Source organism: Protopterus annectens, chromosome 10.part0, assembly GCF_019279795.1.
Source record: "Protopterus annectens isolate FY-2018-M chromosome 10.part0, PAN1.0, whole genome shotgun sequence".
Taxonomy (NCBI): Eukaryota; Metazoa; Chordata; order Ceratodontiformes; family Protopteridae; genus Protopterus; species Protopterus annectens.
In genome coordinates, this window is record NC_056744.1 from 680,189,065 (window position 1) to 680,208,265 (window position 19,201).

A 19,201-nucleotide genomic window follows, 5' to 3' on the forward strand; every position below is an offset into this window, starting at 1 on the left:
ATACTCCAATTCTTTTCTACATTTTAATAGTAGTCATCCACATTTTCAAAAAAATAATTTAGTAAAAGGACAAATGGTATGGTTATCACGTATAATAACAGAAGACATGAAATTCTCTATTGAAATTGACAAATTAGTCGGGATGTTTCAGGATAGAAACTATCCACATACACTATTAAATAATGTGAAAGAAGAGATCTTACATAAGAGACACATTTATTATAAACCTATCTTGAAATCAGAACAGGGCAATAAATCAAATAGAAAAAATGAAATAGACAAAAGCAAAATTGATGCCCTTATTTTACCATACAATGATGAAGCAAAATTAATTATAAATATACTAAATGAGACATGGTTAAGTGTGTTTATGAATACACCAGATGTATCAAATATTATTGGAGAACATCCAAATGTGACATATAGTAGAGGAAAAAACTTAAAAGAACACTTTGAAACTAGTAGTCACAACAATATTTATAAAAATTCTAAAATGAGTAAATGTGGATTCTGTAAAACATAAGTTTATAAATGATGGCCCATATGTGGTAGTACAAAATTATGGTAGGTCCATCAAGTGTCCGGGTTTTTGTAATTGTAATACAAAGATGGTTGTATACTTGGCTTCATGTTTATCATGTCAGGCATACTATATAGGGAAAACTATTAGGAGATTAAGAGACCGTATTATGGAACATAATAGGGACATCAAGAATAAAAAATGTACTAATTCACTATACAATCACAGTATTGTGTAAAGATTTTAAGAGGTTTATTTTTTTCATTATTGATAGGGTTCCATACAATGTTAGTAAAGGGGGTGACGACAAAACTTTTTTGGAGGTCAAAGAATAGTATCATTGTCAAGTTACTTTGTTTCAAGTCTGCTTGCTGTTCATTTTGGAAAAGGTTATTGCATTAAACAAGTCAACGTTCAACAGACTTGCCTTTTTGTTTTACCAGTCTATGTGAATTTTCATTTAACAAAACATACTACTCCATTAGGCAAATGTTAGGGAGAGTGACTTACCTTGTGGCTGTGCCAGTATTGAAGATGGTGCTGGAGGGCTGACTATGTCAGATGCACATAGTACACTCCCTATACATGGTTAAGTACAGGTAGTGTCATGTTTGGCATCCCTTTTACTCTATGTGCGAGTCAGAGAGATTTGTCATTCTCTGGGTTCTTACCATGTCAGTGTATGTGCTATGTGTTGCCTCTTTGCCATGGCCTGGGCATACTGGACATGCCTCCTTCTGACTACTAGGGAAGGCTCAGGGTGTTCCTCCTCTGAATCACTCTGTGCCTGTGCAGGCCTTGGCAATGGTGGGAGGCTGTGTTGCTCTGCCCTGTGCTGTTCCTGTTGCAGCTGTTTCCACAGGATCATATTGTGTAGCATGGCATATACAATGACAATTTGGGTACATGTAGCTGGTGAGTACTGCAAGGCTCCACCGGATATGTCCAGGCACCGGAACCGTGACTTGAGCATTGGCAAATCTCTGTTACAGCTACGTCGTATGCCAGATGTGGTGGTTGTGATAGCTTCCAGGGCTGCCAGCACACACATTCATTATAATGCCCTGGGCATCACACATGACCTGGTAATTGATGGAGGGGAAGCCCTTGCAGTTTATGTAGCCCCTACCCCGCTCACTGGGTGGTGCTTTGATGTGTATGTGCGTGCAGTCTATAGCCCCCACTATGTCAGTGTATTCAGCTATTTGGTGGAAGAGATGCATATTTCTGGTCAACTCCTCATGGCTGTTGTGGAAATATACATGCTCACCGGCATGTGCTGACATGGCATCCAGGAACTGGTGGAATACCCTAGATGCTGATGCCTGTGAGATCCTCATGATGTCCCCAGTTGGCCTTTGGAAGATACCTGTGGCTAGTATTCTTAGGCCTACACATACTTTGGTATCCATTGGGATGGGTTCCCCTCTGTTGGTTCTGTGTGTGAGGTATGGCTGGCACAGCTCAACAATTTGCTGTAGGAGGTCCCTGTCCACCCTATAGTGCTCCACTATCTCCAGCTCATGTAGCCCCTGGTAGGTTACCCTGGGTCTATACACTCTTCTCCTTCTCATAACTGTGGGTTGGTCAACAGCATTCTCATCGTCACCACACTCAGCCTCTTCCACATATTGATTTATGATAGCTGCTGCAGCCCCTATCATTTTTTTGCTTTTGTTTGGTAAATAAAATTTCCCTGCTTGTATACACCGGTGGTGTAGAGTTTGTGAGAAAAACTAGAGTGAAAGGTGTTTGCATAGTTTATAGGAGTGTGCTGGGCTGAGCTGGGCTGCTGCCTGTGTAATTGGCTGATTCTGATACATTTCACCTGCCAGCTATGCTACATCTCCTTGATTACCTTCCTACTGCTGTTTTCCCTTCCCATTGCCTTCCTGTTTCTGCCCCAAGGCGTACCCTGCAAACCCAGTGCTTAGATGTGAACGGAGCTCCTATTTCCCAGTGTTTTTTTTTTTTAAGCCCGGTACACAGCATGCACACCCGTTTAGGCAATGTAAATACTGGTAGGCAGCTGCAGACACACACCCTTCCTTAGCTGTGCTTAGCTAAGGGCAAATACACCCACTGTGCTCCAATAAGCTTACAGCAGTCATGACACCCCCTCATGAGGTTATCTAGCTCTTAGGCTTAGACCGTAGTATTATTGCACCTACACAGTTGAGTGTAAGCTAGCACTGAGGGGAAATCTGTGATTCAGTATCATTCCCCTCATTTGCATAGAACTGACTTCTATTGCATGGTTACAAAACTGACACTCAGCCTTCCCCCTTAGCAACCACTATTCCATGGTCTTGTTGTGTTATGCATGCCATTGACTATTATGGTAAAATGAGGATTTTGGATTAAAAGCTTATTTCCAGCTTTTATTTTCTTATTTTTGAGCCAATCTCATTTGCGCACTGCTGCCCTATGCTTATACATCCGAAATCGGCCAAAAAAAAAGTTTGACTGCACCAATCAGTGTCCTACACTTGCTAACTGCATGCCGCTTGCTGTGTAGTACTTCCAATTACCACTGTCATGGCAACCACCTACTATAAATCCCTACATCATGTGGACGTGGTTCCTTTACCTTTCCTGTGTGATGGACATCCTTCCTGTGTGTGGGCATCAGTGTTACAGACAGCAGGTAGCAATACCTCTTCCAGGGGAACTGGCACACTCAGGTCAGCTACATATTTGTAGGAGGTTCCAGAACTACAGACAGAGTGGGAGTAGAGTTGTGTTATGCTTTGTATAGTACTGGTGTTACAGGGTGTGTGTGTAAATACTAGTTTACCTTGGAATGCAGTCTGTCTGCATAACTCTCAACTGTGGGCCTATCCTCTTGGTGGCCAGAGGTGTGCCTATCATGTTTTGTCTGTCCACCACACAGGTCCTGTGTTAGATATTTCACTGGCAGTGTGTGTGCTGTGTGCTATCAGTACATGGCTACATCCATTTATGTTTCTAACCTCAATTCCCTGGCTAAGGGTATGTTGCAGACCTCCTGTAACACCAGAGACTTGCTTAGTGTATGGCAACAGTTTTCCACATATGGGCCCATGTTCCAGCCTCTGTCCTCCACCTACATACCAAGCTTTGCACATATGGCATGCTGTCAGGGGTTGTTCTGTAGTGGGCTGTGTGTATATCACACTGCCATTGCTACCGTCTCTCCACTGCTGTTGTATCCCCCACACATACAGTGGGACTGGGGTCATATATGTGTGGGCTTCACCTACACAATACATGTGTGCCCTTATGCACTCCAGAGTCCAGTGTATGTAACAGTGGTATATGGCCCTGTATTATTGAGTCTAGGGGGGATGCACCATAAATGACCTAGGCTGTTACAAAATGTGGGGGTATCTGGGGTGTGCTGCTTTAAGGTGTCTGGATGTACAGTACTGTATACCTCACCTATATTTACATTACTCACATAACTTGGGTTAATGCAGGCCTACTGCCTCCCACCATACAGACTGCTCTGTTTATCAGTGTGCTTGTGTGACTCAGTTATGCCTTGTTATGTACCAGTTACATCCCATTTGATCAACTGAAGTCTTTACCACCTAGTGATTTTGTACAGGGTGTAGATAGAGGCTGCTGAAGTATACACCTGCATTACATACTGTTGATTGTTTGGTATCCTGTGGCCCAGTCTGTCTTTACTTTTGTACAATTTGAAGGGCTTTGCCTGGACAGCAACATTTGTAAACCTTTCCAGACTACTGTATTAGTATAACTGTTTCACAGTTGCATTACTCTGTTTATACGGATGTCAGTGTCTGAACAGCTATATGACATGGCATATAGAACTGTAATAGTACACAAATAAATATTTCCCATTTCTGAAAACCTGTGTGTGGTGTTTTTTCTTATTACCTCTGTGTGGGTATATCTTGCAGGCAATGGTTGTCATTTGTATGGGTGGTCCATACAGTGTCCAGTTGTTCAGATGTGAACTGTAGGCATAGTGGTTGTTCCATATTGTGTGCACCTTCTACAAATGTATCTTACTGTACATATCTCTGCGTGTGTATGTGTAGTCACACACACACATACACACACACACACACACACAGATATATATATATATATATATATATATATATATATATATATATATATATATATATATATATCTGTATCTGCATATATGTGTCTGTGTATATGTATCCTGGGGATGTTGATAGCTTCCACATTTTACATTTCCTATGGAAGCCAGACTGTACTGCATGATATGTTACCAATGCCAGCCTGACATCATACAGGTGGGTTGCAGTACTGTTAACATCTTGTGCCCATGTCATGTCAGGTCCTGGTTATGGGATCTGTAACACCTGGTAGTGTATTGCAGGGTGGACGTGTTTGGCTGTGGGAGGGGTATGCCTATTCATACAAGACATATATTGTTTGTGGTCTCTCAACCCCATTAACGGTGCATGTGGACATATTTGTTTTTTAATCTACCATTGCTATCTGCAGATGTGTGGCCATATATACCTATGTAGATATATATATATATCTGCTTACATATATATCTCTATATATATATATATATATATATATATATATATATATATATATATATGAATAACTATGTCCATATATACCTACATAGATATAAATATATATATATATATATATATATATATATCTGTGCGTACATATATGTAACTTGCTGTGTATATGTAAACATATAGGTGTAGACATATATGTTGATGCAGGCGTTTGCATGTATATATGATCATATGTATTTATATATATATATATATATATATATATATATATATATATATATATATATATATATATATATATATATATCTAGATATGTTGTATCTGATAAGATATTAATATATTTACACACACATACATTTAGATGTTGGTATACATTCTCTGTACTGTTGCATGACTGGGCTGGATGTTATGTTTCTGAAAACATCAGATTTCTATATATCTGGCATGGCTTAGTGGTAAATCACTTTGTCTATGGTGCTGAGCCTTGCAGAGGCTGTTTATTTTGTTGCTGTGCAGAACACGGTCCGTTGGATACAGAGTGATTAAGGCACTTTAAAGCAGTTTTAAGTGGGTTTGCGCGTGTTTGTGCAAAGGTAAGCACTGCTAACTTCTGGTTACAGTTTCTTATACTCAGTTAGCTTCTAAATTGCTTAACCTGTGTTGGCATTGCTTACCCCCTTGCAAACAGGCTTAAACTTGCTTACTGTTGCTTAAAAGTTCTGACTCCCACTTACCCCCTCACTAATTTCTTTAAAAGAAAAGAAAACGGGGTTGATAGGAAAGTGGTAAAAAAGAGGTACAAAGAGGGAAAGACAGTAGGGAAAGTAGCTAGGGATGTGCAGGAAGGGAGTAGGGAAGGTCCATAGCTGCCCATTTATTCTACAGCAACAGCTGTGCATATACACTGAATTTGGAGGCAGATTTGGACACTCAAACCCCTGAGATAGAGGTGAGGGCAACAATAATAAGTTGTGATGCCAGTTAGACCAGATTACATGTGTCCAGTGGACATTTGTGCGAAATGGACAGCTTTGTATGGGGCTTGATTTTTTTGTGGGAACAGATTGCCCTTTTTTTCTTTTTTCAGGTGAGAGTGGGATGTTGGGGAGGGATTGTAGGTATATTTGAGGAGGTAGATTGGGTAGGTTAACAGACAAGACACATAAGACACATACAGGGGCGGTATATGACACATGTGGGGGGTAAACACCTTGATGAGGAGGGGTGTTGGGATATAGTAAGCCCACAAGCCCCCTAGTTGTAACAGTGGGACTGAGGTCCCCACCCATGGGCAGTCACCACTGCACCTTCACAGCCCTGAAGGTGGCTGTGCCGGGGCTGAGCCACAGAGCCAGGTTGACTCTCTAATCACAACATGCGGCCCTCAAGCTGGTGTAGAAGATCACCGACCTGCTCGTCGATCGCTCTACACACCACGACCCTGACCTGGTGACGGGTGACAGATGCCTGTCCATGCCCACTCCCAGGGAGGGTGAGCCCCATCACCTGAGGTGGTTCCACCCGAAGGTGATGCAGGACCAATGGACAGGGAGGTGCGTGGTAGGGCCCCTGACATGCTGGTGCCTGATACCTTGGCCAGCTGAGGTGGGACAGGTGGGTCCACTGTGACCGGCCTTCCCAAGCGTACTATAGTGTTTAGATTTCAACATCATATATGGTTTAGTAATAGTGAACACATTCCATGGTTAGGTATAAAAGCATGCATAGATATTTCCATTAACCCAGACACCAGATACAGAACACTTGCATAGCAAACAAAACACATGCATATATGGGACCACAGTGGTAACAACAACAGCATGCAGGTACGTTGATGGCACCATCCCAACAATGTCAGAATAATTCAATATGGCACATGCATGGAAACCATTAAAATATTTATCAAACAATTGCACATTATCAGAGTCAGTACATACCAGTTGGGGTGGGTATGGTGATTATTGTTGGAGATAAGGTGGGGGGTGAGAAAGATGTCAGTTAACAAGTAGTATATTCCTGTACTCCACATTACCTTCCTAGTCAGTGCTGTTATCTGTACCTTACACGTCCTACTACCCTACCCTATAGACCTATATTGGACACTGATATGGATGTCAACATCATTACATAAGAACTGGTTTTACCTGTAGTATACACCTCATACCTGGTATACCTGTGGAGGGAATGTTTGTTAACACTGACTAACTGTTTGCACACATACACCCAGATTATGGGTTGATGTTTTGCACTATGTTATCCAACCCTTTCTTCACAGACTCTGACCACGTATTGACCACATGCTGGTGTGCCCAGGCATATCTAGAATATTGCAATCTTCCACCTTTAGTGACCTGACACACACATATACATGCTTTCCTACACAGTTATATTATGTATCACAGTGTGAGAGACAGTGACCAGTGATACTTTATTATTCAGAGAAACTGTAACACTCACAATCCCCTACAATACCAGAGTGGACGGTACCAGTACAAGTTATATTGTTCTGTATTTCTCAGCACAGTGTTTGTATCCAGTGTACCTGTGGGAGCAATGTTTGTTAGCACTACCTGACTGTTGCCACATAAGGTTTCAGATTACACATTAGTATTATGCACATACATCTCACTCTGTTACTGTACACACTCTGGTCACAGCTTGACAAAATGGGAGTGTAGATAGGCCATACTTGAAGTATTACTCTCTTAACATTTTTGGGGATTGCTACAGTAACAGGTGTGTTCTCATGATGGTTGCAATCCCTTGTATTCCCTATTTGCTGGCCACACATCTGGGATCATCCCACAGACTTACCAGGGGGACAGCAGCAGATATGGGCACATATACTGGACATTCTGGCCTCATAAGTACAGTTTGGGGTATGAATCTGTATGCAGTCTAATTCCACTCCCAGGATTTAGATCATAGCTGTGTCTGCTACAACTTAAACACTGCCCATCACAACTGTGTCTGCTATATTGATATTGCTGTATATCTCCAATCTGCTTTCTGTCTTATTAATCCCCTGTGCTTATGCATTCTGACCTTGTATAACAACACTCTTATACAGAATTCCTAGACAGTTATATGTTGTAGCACAGTGTGGGTGACATGGTTGTGTAATACCTCATTATTCAGAGCAACTGCTTATCATTCTTGCATTTCTGGGCACAGTGTTGATATCTGACAGACCTGTGGGATGAGTGTTTATTAGCACTACCTGAATGTTCCCACACAGTACCAAGTTCCACATTGCTATTATGCACATACATCTCACTCTGTTACTGTACACACTCTGACCACAGCTTAATAAGTTGTGGTGTAAATGAGACATATGTGGCTTCTTATTCACATAAGGCATTGGGGAGTTGCTAATGTGACAGGTTTGTTGTCATAGATGTGTGTCAATCAGTTGTATTTCCTGTTTGCTGCCTATACATCTGGGATCATCAAACTGACTTCCCATGGGGACAGGTAATAGGCTTTAGATATGGGCCACTTTAATAGACATTCTGGACATATCTGTACAGTTGTGGGATATGATTCTGTATGCAGACTACTACCACTGGCAGGATTTGAACCATGGCTGTGTGTGCTAAAAAACAACAGTTCACATCTCAGTTGCTATTCGGATTCTGCTGTCTGCATTTTCCTTGTTTACTGTCTATGTGCCTCTCAGTTGTACTAAATGGCCTCTGGGGATTACACCTGTCATATACAGGCATTCCTACACATTGAATTTATGGTGCATGGTGTGGGTAACAGTGATTAATATTACAGTACTATTACATGATTGCAAATCTACATTACCATATGATACCAGAATATACACGTGCAGTCTAGCAGTTAGCCTTGTTTTGTCAGGATATTACACTTTTATTGCCATTCAAACAATGTGAGACTCTTCATGCCATATTCTCCAGTGTATGCAGTACTTGCCTTGAACAATACAGGTTTTATACTAACAATTAATTTACTACTACTTTTATTTTTATTTCAGTAAAAGCATGAGTATTACTGACCTGCCTTGCATCACAACCATGCCAGGCAGCAGATGTAGGCCTCCTGGTTCGTGGCCCACTCCATTGCAGCTGTGGGGGACATGAGAGGAATATTTAGCCATACCTATCCATGATATAACTGAGATGGCACTTATTACACACATACTGGGGTGATACTTACACATGGCTGGGACATTCCCTGATGCTCTAGCCTCTTGGCGTCACTCCTCCAAGAGGTCCCCCTTCCACTGCTTCAGGTCAGCATAGTGGTGCCTGACCTGCTCACCAGTTTGGGGTATACCAGTGGCACTGGTAAGGTTGCGGGCAAGATGGTCCCAGGCCTCCGCCTTGTATTGGGAGCCCTGGTACTGTCCCTGCAGCAGTCTCTGTGCATGGTGTTTAACTAGAAGTCCCGCCATGACCTTGGACTCCTGGATGCACCAGCACTGCACCCAGAAGCACAATCCTTCTCCCCATACTGCCATAGTGCCTGCAAGGGGAAGCTACAACCAGATATGAGCAGTATTCCTGCCTCTTGGGTTTCAGTAGGGCCAATTTCCCATACTTTTCCGTGATTGGCCAGTTGTGAAAAGGCTAAGCTATGGGCAAACCTGCTTGCCTAAGTTTGGCATTGTTTAAAGTGGTATACCACTGGCCACAAAGAGTTAGCTGGTCTACACATTGCTCATACCTCCTAAGCTGGCCTATGCAATGCTTAGTTTTGCCTACACCACGCATTCATTATAATGCCTTTTTGGCATTGTGTTATTATTCATTACACCTTATATGTATGCCTAGTATCCCTGATTGATGTGTACGTACATTCTGTGGGGTCCTTGTGTTTTACTGGGGACTTCGGCACTCTATTACAATTACACCTCACTTCTGAGCTTACTGCTGTACTCCAGTTCACATATTTATGTTATGTAGTGGGTTATGGCACATATGGCTGCATACTGATGCCTTTCACAGGTTAAGTTTGGTTATACTATGGTTAGGACATGTTTACTACTACCTCATTCTTTTGTACTTCTGTGATGGCTAGGTGGCTAACTACTGGGACTATGGTGTATAGGGTCCTGGATTCGAGACCTGCATGGCTGTTTAGTTTGTTGATGGGCAGAACAAGGGCTGTTGGATACATAGTGAGTAAGGCACTTTTGAGCACTTGTAAGCAGGTTTGCACAATGGTAAGTACTGCTAACCTGGCGTTACATCTGCTTACAGAGAGTTAGCTTTAAAATTGCTTAGCCAGTGTAGGCATTGCTTACCCCCGAGCAAACAGACTTAAACCCGCTTACTAGTGCCTAAATATGCTTACTACTGCTTATTTGTGCTAAAACCTGCTTACTAGTGCCTTATTCATTATGACACTGACACTTCACACATGCATTTCCTGCAGTACTCCAGTTCATAAATATATGTTATTTAGCAGGTTTTGCAACAAAAATATTGGTCATAATGTGCTTTGTCATGTAAAATGGAATGTGCTGCAGTGGGACTTGAACCAAGAATGCCTGCTTAGAAGGCCAATGCTCTGCCCACCACACAATTGCTATGCTGCTGCATTTGCATATATCTCCCTTGTTATCCTCTTCAGCCTTTTAAGCTGCTTTAGTGATGGGCACACCCACACACCTACGGTTAGCATTTCTTCATTTTATTTGTATGTACTGTTGCTGTTGTACACATGGGGGACTGTTGGTGGGGATATGCGGACACTTATGAGTGGTCTCGCTCCTTCCTTACCCCTTTCTGCTGTTATACATTGCAGGGGCATGTATATTCTGAGAGTTCTGCTCTCAGACATGCCCCCTGCACTCTTACATGCTCCGTGTAAGCCTAGGAGCTTGGGCAGCGGGTCTTATTAATATGCATGGCACGCTGCCGTCCTGCTCCTAAACGGGTGCTTCCCTGCAGGACTAAGCAAGTCCTGCACTGAAGTTTAGTAAATCCGGGGGTCAGTCTTTTAATAAAGGTCTTTCAAATGAGAAGTTAACTATGTAATTCTGTTTTCAAATTTAAATGATGTGGCATATATTTTAAAACTCATCCTGTACCTATTATGCAACTGAAATATTTTCTTCCATTACTCACTAAGACTGTAGGCCACAATAAGGAAGGGCACACAAACAATGCTTTTGTTTTAAATTACTACATTGCAATAACATATTACTTGTTTACATATATAAACTCATTAGTAATTCAAATGCATCCATCTTTTTATTATATGAAAAGATAGATTAGAATAGTAATTCGAGTTAGTCTTATTGTTTGCAAATGTTACTCTGATGCAAAACCTAATATCTTGTTTTACATCTTTCCATTATTCCCAAAACTTTGTAAGGGTTCTGACCCAATAAATGTATTCTCTATAAAAAGCCTTAATGTACACATGCTGTCTTTTGTTCTCTTTTTCATTCCTATTCTGCTCACAGATCACTGACAGATTCACTCTGGATCAGATTAGAACTGACAGAGATGAAACTCTACTGGCCGACATCCTCAAGCTTGCTCCAGGGCCTGCAATCTGCATTTCATCACAATGTGAGAACATGTTCCCATCATTTCCACATTCATCTGCATCAGCCTGAATATTAATCTCATGCTAACTTAATTTCCTCCAAGAAATTATTACTTACTCTTCATTAAAGATTATACATCCTTGAAATCACTCTAAAATAACCAGAACAAATTTTAAACTGAGCTATAGCAGAAAAGGCCATAGAAGCAAATGGTAGCCGAGAGTTTAATTTTGAGTAAGTGCTGTTCATAAAAATATTAATGCTTGGTGACAGTGACAGGAAATTGTTGTCTGATATCTTAGTTGAATGTATGTATGTAAAAATACTAACACACACACACACACACACACACACACACACACACACACACACACACACACACACACACACACACACACACACACACACACACACACAGATCTATATGTAAATACACACAATCAAACACACACATGCATCTAGACACAACCTGAATGAATATAAATATTACTGTCTCTCTATAGATCTATCTACCTAGCTGTACATCTGTATTCAAATGCATGTAAATAAAAAAAAACATAATATAACCGATTGTAGACCATGAATCTTAGGAAACATTTGTATATTTCACATTGTTATTTAATTATGCATTTTGAAATTTTGCAACCACTGTGCATGACTTTGCATACATTTCTCAAAGGTGTTTAGTTGAAAATCTTCAAATGATTGCAAGCATTTTCATTGATTCTCTCCCTCTCTCTCTCTCTCTCTATATATATATATATATATATATATAGATAGATAGATAGATACATACATACTGATAGATACAGACATAGACATATATGTATCCATATACATGCACATAAATACACACACACACAGACACGCACACACACACATACACACACATGCACACACGTACACACACACACACACACACACATATGTAGATATGTATATATATATATATATAGATATATATATATATATATATATATATATATATGGGGATAGATACATAGATATATGGGTTTATGTGTCTACGTCAGGTGATCGACTTTTCGTAAACTCGAAAAAAATACTGAAGAGACCATATGATAGAGTTTCCGTAAACTCAAACATCAAAAAAAAAACACAAAAATCTGCCTTTTTTTAAGTTTTTGCAGGGAGCAAGTCCCATTGCATCCCCTGCAAAATATATATACTAACTCTGAGATCATACTACAATGAGGAAAAGGGTACATTTCCCAATCTTTGCTGTATGATGATCTCCATTCAAAAACTTTGCATTTTCAAAAACTTGATCATATGGTCACAACCATATGGAGTTTGAGTTTCTGAAATCTCGATGAACTGATAGGGTCCATATATATACACACACACACACACACACACACACACACATATATATATATATATATATATATATATATATATATATATATATATATATATATATATATGTATATATATATATATATATATATATGAATATATGTATGTGTGTGTGTGTGTGTGTATGTGTGTGTGTGTATGGATCTAGGACTATTGAATGAAAGTTCAATAGTCTGAATCCACAATCACCGAACACACTTCAACGAAGATGCTTTCACCGAAAAAGCGCTTTTGTTAAAATGCATTAAAAAACAAACAAAAAAAAAAAACAATAAATCTACTTTTATGCAGGGGGGGCAAGCCCCCTGCACCTCCCCACACCCCCCTACTTTAATATTCTCACTTCGAGATTGCACTACAGTGAGGAAAAGGGAATATTCCCTTATCCGCACTGTAGCACGATCTCCGCAACAGTCATTCCGCCACGACTCCCTCTAGCTGCAGGCATACTTTTGCGGAAGTATGCCCTGCTGTTTGTGCTTCGGTGAAAAGTTCCTTCGGGGATCAGTACCGATTCCGTGTGCATATACATGTGTGCATTCATGTTTGTGCTTATGGATGTTTATGGGTATGTGAGTCAGTGTGTCTCTATTAGCATGTGACTGTTTGCAAATCTATCTATCTATACACACACACACACACACACACACACACACACACACACACGTGTGTGTGTGTGTGTGTGTGTGTGTGTGTGTGTGTGTGTGTTAGTTTGTGTGCACACACAGAGGGGTGTATGTGCATGTTTATTAGCCAATAATGAGGTCCTGTCAATTACATCCATATCTGTCTATGAATCACATCTTCTCACCATTGTGCTAATGGACACAGGCAGCCTGTAAATGGTTAATCTCCCAGACCCCTGCTTGTAAATGTTTCATCTCCCAATCCCCTGCATATACTTATCAAGAGTATCAGAATTGTGTCAGAGATTTAGGATGCATGGCTAGGCTTAAAAAGGCCTTGTGGTCATTATCCTAGTAAACACCCATTAACCTAACCTATGAACCTAAATCAATGACGAGATCTGGGCAGTTAACATCAGCAATAAGTAGCCTTCTGAAGTCCGGGACCTGGGTCTTCTGTATTCAGTCTTGCTTGAGGGAATAAGTAAAAAGATTTACTTAAGTCAAAATATGCAGCAATGAATGGATTTCCTAAAAAAAAGTTCCAAGGCAACCCAGTCATAAAAGTAAATCAGGCTACACTGACAAAATTTTTTGACAAACCCATGTAAGTATTCATACTGTCATTTTGTATTCTAAGAGAAACCTACTAGTCACTCCTTTAGCTTTTGCTAAATAATTTTCCATGCTGGATACATGAGCTAAATTAGTATCAGTTAGTTCATACTAGGATTTGAGAAATTTCACTACTCAGTTGGAGATTATCTCTTCAATTGATCAAGATCCCATATTCTTGGGGAGTAAAGAAGATTTCCCCTTACCTCTGTGTGAAAAAATGATTTTGCAAGTATTGTATTTAAAAAAGCAGCATTATGGGGACACAGCTTCCTGCTCCTATAAACACGGTTGTTGAAAGGGGACTTTTGAGCCTTGACTGGTCACTTTTGAGCCTTTTACATGTATCAGATAACATAGAGATAGTTTTGTCTATATTTACTGTCAATTTGTTAGAAGTAATAACTCAGTCCATGGATATAATCAGAGTATTATGGATTCTTTAAACATTTGCCATGACTATATCATCTTCATAAAGAAGCTTGGTTATCTGAAGTTTATTGAATAGTAAATCTTTGATGAAAAGTGAAAAAAGAGAGATCCCAGCACAACTCCTTGAGGGATACCTTTTATGGATATTTCTGTTTTAATCTGGACTTCTGGTGAAATTATTTGAAAAAAATATATTTTTAACATAACCTTAAATCAAAGAAATAATTCTGATGAAAGACCACAACTAGTCAAATTTTATAATATCAGATTTTGGTCAAGTATTTTACAGGCTGTTTTTAATTCCAAAATATAACCCCTGTCAGCATGCCATCATCTACAATATTGTAAATCTGCTGCTTTATAAGAGAGCAGAAGCACCTGTCAGCGTACTGCAGTTAGGTCCAAGACCTTCTCTTTCTGTTTGAATGACATATAATAGTATATAGTCTTGCATCTGACTGTAAATGATTTTTATAAAACTTTAGCCAGAGGTAAAAGCTTAGCAATAGGATGTTAATCAGTTGTAGATGATGAAGTGATGTTAGCATGATGGATAATAAGTGCAAGTTTAAAGGTTCTAAGTATTAAGTTTAGAGATAACATTTTAAATGTATGTTAGTGACTTACATCGAAGCTCACTGCAAAAATGTAATCTTACATGACTGATCATATAGAATCTAGGTTATAGCTGCAATCAGTTAATCCAACAACTCTGGGATTGTTGATTTCTGTGTTACTTTAAAGTAGAAAGAAAAAGTTGATCCAGAGTAGATAGAGTAGATAAAGGGCTGCAACTGAAAAGCAATGTGTTTGCTTCTAGCAGATGAGCAGTATTTTTTCATTAATAATTGTCTTGCTGAGTACAGAGATATGACCATTTTAGATAAAACCTTGCTGGAAGCTATAGCCTTTAGAGGTTGTCATAATTCTTATGGCTGTGCAAAGTGTGTAACCTGCATGCTTTGAAGGTAATTAGCTTAAGCACCATTGATAATAATCCTTATTATTTTCCTGAGATGTTCTATGTCTGTCTAAGTCTGTGGGGATGGCTTTTCATGCACCTAGGTTGTATTCTTGATTCTTAGAACTTGCCATAGTTTACTTATGAGCCATGGAACAATGGAAGTTTTTATCATCACTTTTTTCACTTGACATGATCTGGTCTGCATTGGTGATATATACTAATTTCATGAACTTTACTTATACTTTGAATTAGGAATGGGGTCCATTCCCATCATGGTATTAGAAACCCAAAATACTTGGAGAAATTAAAAGTGATATAACATAATAGTGCGTATGCGCACGCACACACACACACACACACACACACACACACACACACACACACACACACACACACACACACACACACACATCTTCACTCCACAACCCACTTACCATACAAAAAATGTGAACTTCCTAGACATTGGAAGTGCTTAATAATGAATACATATTTAACCATCTGTATGTTCAAAACTGTGTTAATATATATATATATATATATATATATATATATATATATATGTGTGTGTGTGTGTGTGTGTGTGTGTGTGTGTGTGTGTGTGTGTATGTGGTGTGTGTTGTACAGTTATAGGATTCCTATCAATAGCTTGAATATGATCTACTGCCATGTTGAAGTGAAACTTGCGGATTTCAAAAGACAGATGTTGTAAGTAGATTGCTAAAACATTGGGTAATGCCATATTGTCATTCAGGTTGTTGGTGTGTATGTGCAAGTGTTTGTGGGTTATGGTTACAGTAAGTGCTAAGGAAGGGGATAGATGTTGTGTCATGCCCATGTATTCTAAGTTTTTTGTGTGTGAGCATCTTGTTTACTGGTATTGCTTAGGAAATGGTGCTTTGTAAGGTAATGAGCAAACTTACACTTAGGGGAAGGAGTAGGTTTAGGTTTAACAGATGTAAGCAAGGTTTTGCGTGGTAATATACTCTGTAAAACAGTATTCTTTACATTCTGTGGCTCCTAAATTAATGATAATTCCATACAATATGTCATGTACCATGTGCTAGATACATTTCAACAAACCTTTGGACATATTTAGACCCTTTTAATAAATTAAATGTTCAATCCATAGAGTCATTGTCACTTCTGGTATTTCTGAAACTGTCCATATCTCTGAAATGTTTTTACAATAGAATCCCAGTTCATATCAGGCAGAGCCCCTCGCTGACTCTCTTCAGGAGAAATCTTGACGAGTGGATGGGAGATTGTAAGTTCACTCCGGGGATCACTTCTGTGTCACTACTAGACAAAGGCTCAATAAAGTAACCAAAAAAAGGGCACAGTAAAACCCTTTTTAAGGGGTGTTGTAAGCCAAATACACTCTGGCTAGGTTGATAAATGCCCTAGGGCATATAGCCTAGTATCAACCTATGAACCTATGAACAATAGATAACTGATGTTGCTCTTTGAATAGTTCTTGCACTGCACTACGGATGTTTCTGAGACCTGAATTAAGTGGCCCCACCATCCTACATTTGACCATAGCAGATGTCACAATCTCTTGTTTCTTATCAATGGACTGAATGAAACACTGCTGGGTGCTCATCATCTGGAAATGTTGATATATTTGTTAGTAGTTTGTGCCACTTATCCTTCCTGCATCCATATGAGCAACATAGGGCCATGGTTTAGTTGTTTGATAAACTACGTTATCGTCATGCTGTGGATTTTCTCATTGTTTCTATATTCATACACTTCTCATACCTGAAAATCAGGAAGTCTTCTGCAGTTTCTTACATGTTCTTTATCTGGTGTTGATTTTCAGGTATCAGAAACATAGTGCAAGTAGGTAATCTATTTTTCAACCTTGTTCCAAACAACAGCTAAACAGGCTAGAGTGGAGAATCACTATACTGCAAAACAGAGAGACAACAATCTTTGCAGAGTTTGCTCCTAATTTTTCTTACAGTTTTGTTCACTGTATTTATATAGCTTTATTCCCTCATCTTACTATTCATTGCTACTAAATAAACTAGTTATTATAAGCTGAATTGATGCTCTTTGACAAGTCTTCTGAATTCATGACTTATTTTTGTGGACTTCAGTTAGCTATGACATCAAATATCACATTTATTTAGAATATTGACTGTAATGTACTAATCATACTGGGAGTCCTATCTGAACTTGCAATTATAATCTGCAGATAGAAAATAAATAGCTTTTTAATCCCCCAACAAAAATCTGCACCCATTCAGTTCAAAGGCTAAAACTGTTCTACACCACCAAGAAGTCTGCTGAGTGTACTGTTTAGAGGTATTCAATTGGAGGCTTGTTATATTATGCATTACAGATGGCACTACTCTGCATTACATGTGCAATGTGAGTCAATGTTCTTGATTTCTGCATATATCTATTGTACTTCCATTACACTTTACTTTTCCAAGACACAGTTCCTGTATTGTAACTTCTTTTACTAACTCCATTTTTTAAACGCTTGAGTGCATCATGAGAATTATTTTATTTTCCTTCTCTCACTGACAACTATGGAATTTCCCAAATAGTCTATAGCTTTCTAATAATGACTCAACATACATCTCATGCACATAACATCTACTCAACAAATCTGTTCAGTCTCTAATTCACATACAGATCATGCTGATGTAGATGAACATCCACAACAATCTCAGGCATGCCTTGCACAAAGATGTTCTGAATATGTGTTGATCATAACTTATATATATTCATGGAAATTTCCTTATCCATACACAGCTATTAACAGTTGTTTTTATCTGATCATTTATGTTATCTTTTGCATCTTTCTAAATGGTCTTGTCCCACAGTAAGTTGGCTTCCTCTATTCTACATATCTCAGCTTCACTAATATCCTGACTGACTTCTACTTTCAGGAAAGCTGCTTGTTAACAGCATAATATGATAAGGTTAGTGCACCTCTAGTTAATCTTTTAAATAATTCAAAACATTTTTCAAATTTGCAGTTCCTTTTCTAGGTTATATCTTACTTTAACATACTTTTGTAGATGCATGCTTATTCCAATTGTATTAGGTGCAAACATTGTAAGATGCTACATTATTACTAAAATCATTCATAAGCCTTGCTTGTCCTCTATCTCTGGTACTGGCTAATTGCTTTGATGTCTTTTCATATCAGAACTTGATCAGAAATTGTAATATGACCTTTTTTTCAGAGTTGTTGCACTAATTTTGCATTTGATATTATTTGACTGTGAAATTAAACTGTGTTAATCTACTTGCAGCTAAATCAGTCTTGTTTCTTTCTCCTCTTGAACCTGACCCACACTAGAATTGCAGTACCTTCCCATCTGTCAATTGGAATGTATTCTTGTGGTCAAAAGTTTACTTTCTGTATCGGGGAAAAACCCACTATGTGTAATTGAAAATCAGTTGATTGCACTTACTGAATTTATTTCTGAGCAAGATTGCAGTACAGCAATGTTTAGGGATTCTGCATTTTCTCCACTGTAATGTGAACTTGGAATTGATGTTTTATATATATATATATATATATATATATATATATATATATATATATCTATATATATATGTGAGTGTGTGTGTGTGTGTGTGTGTGTGTGTATATA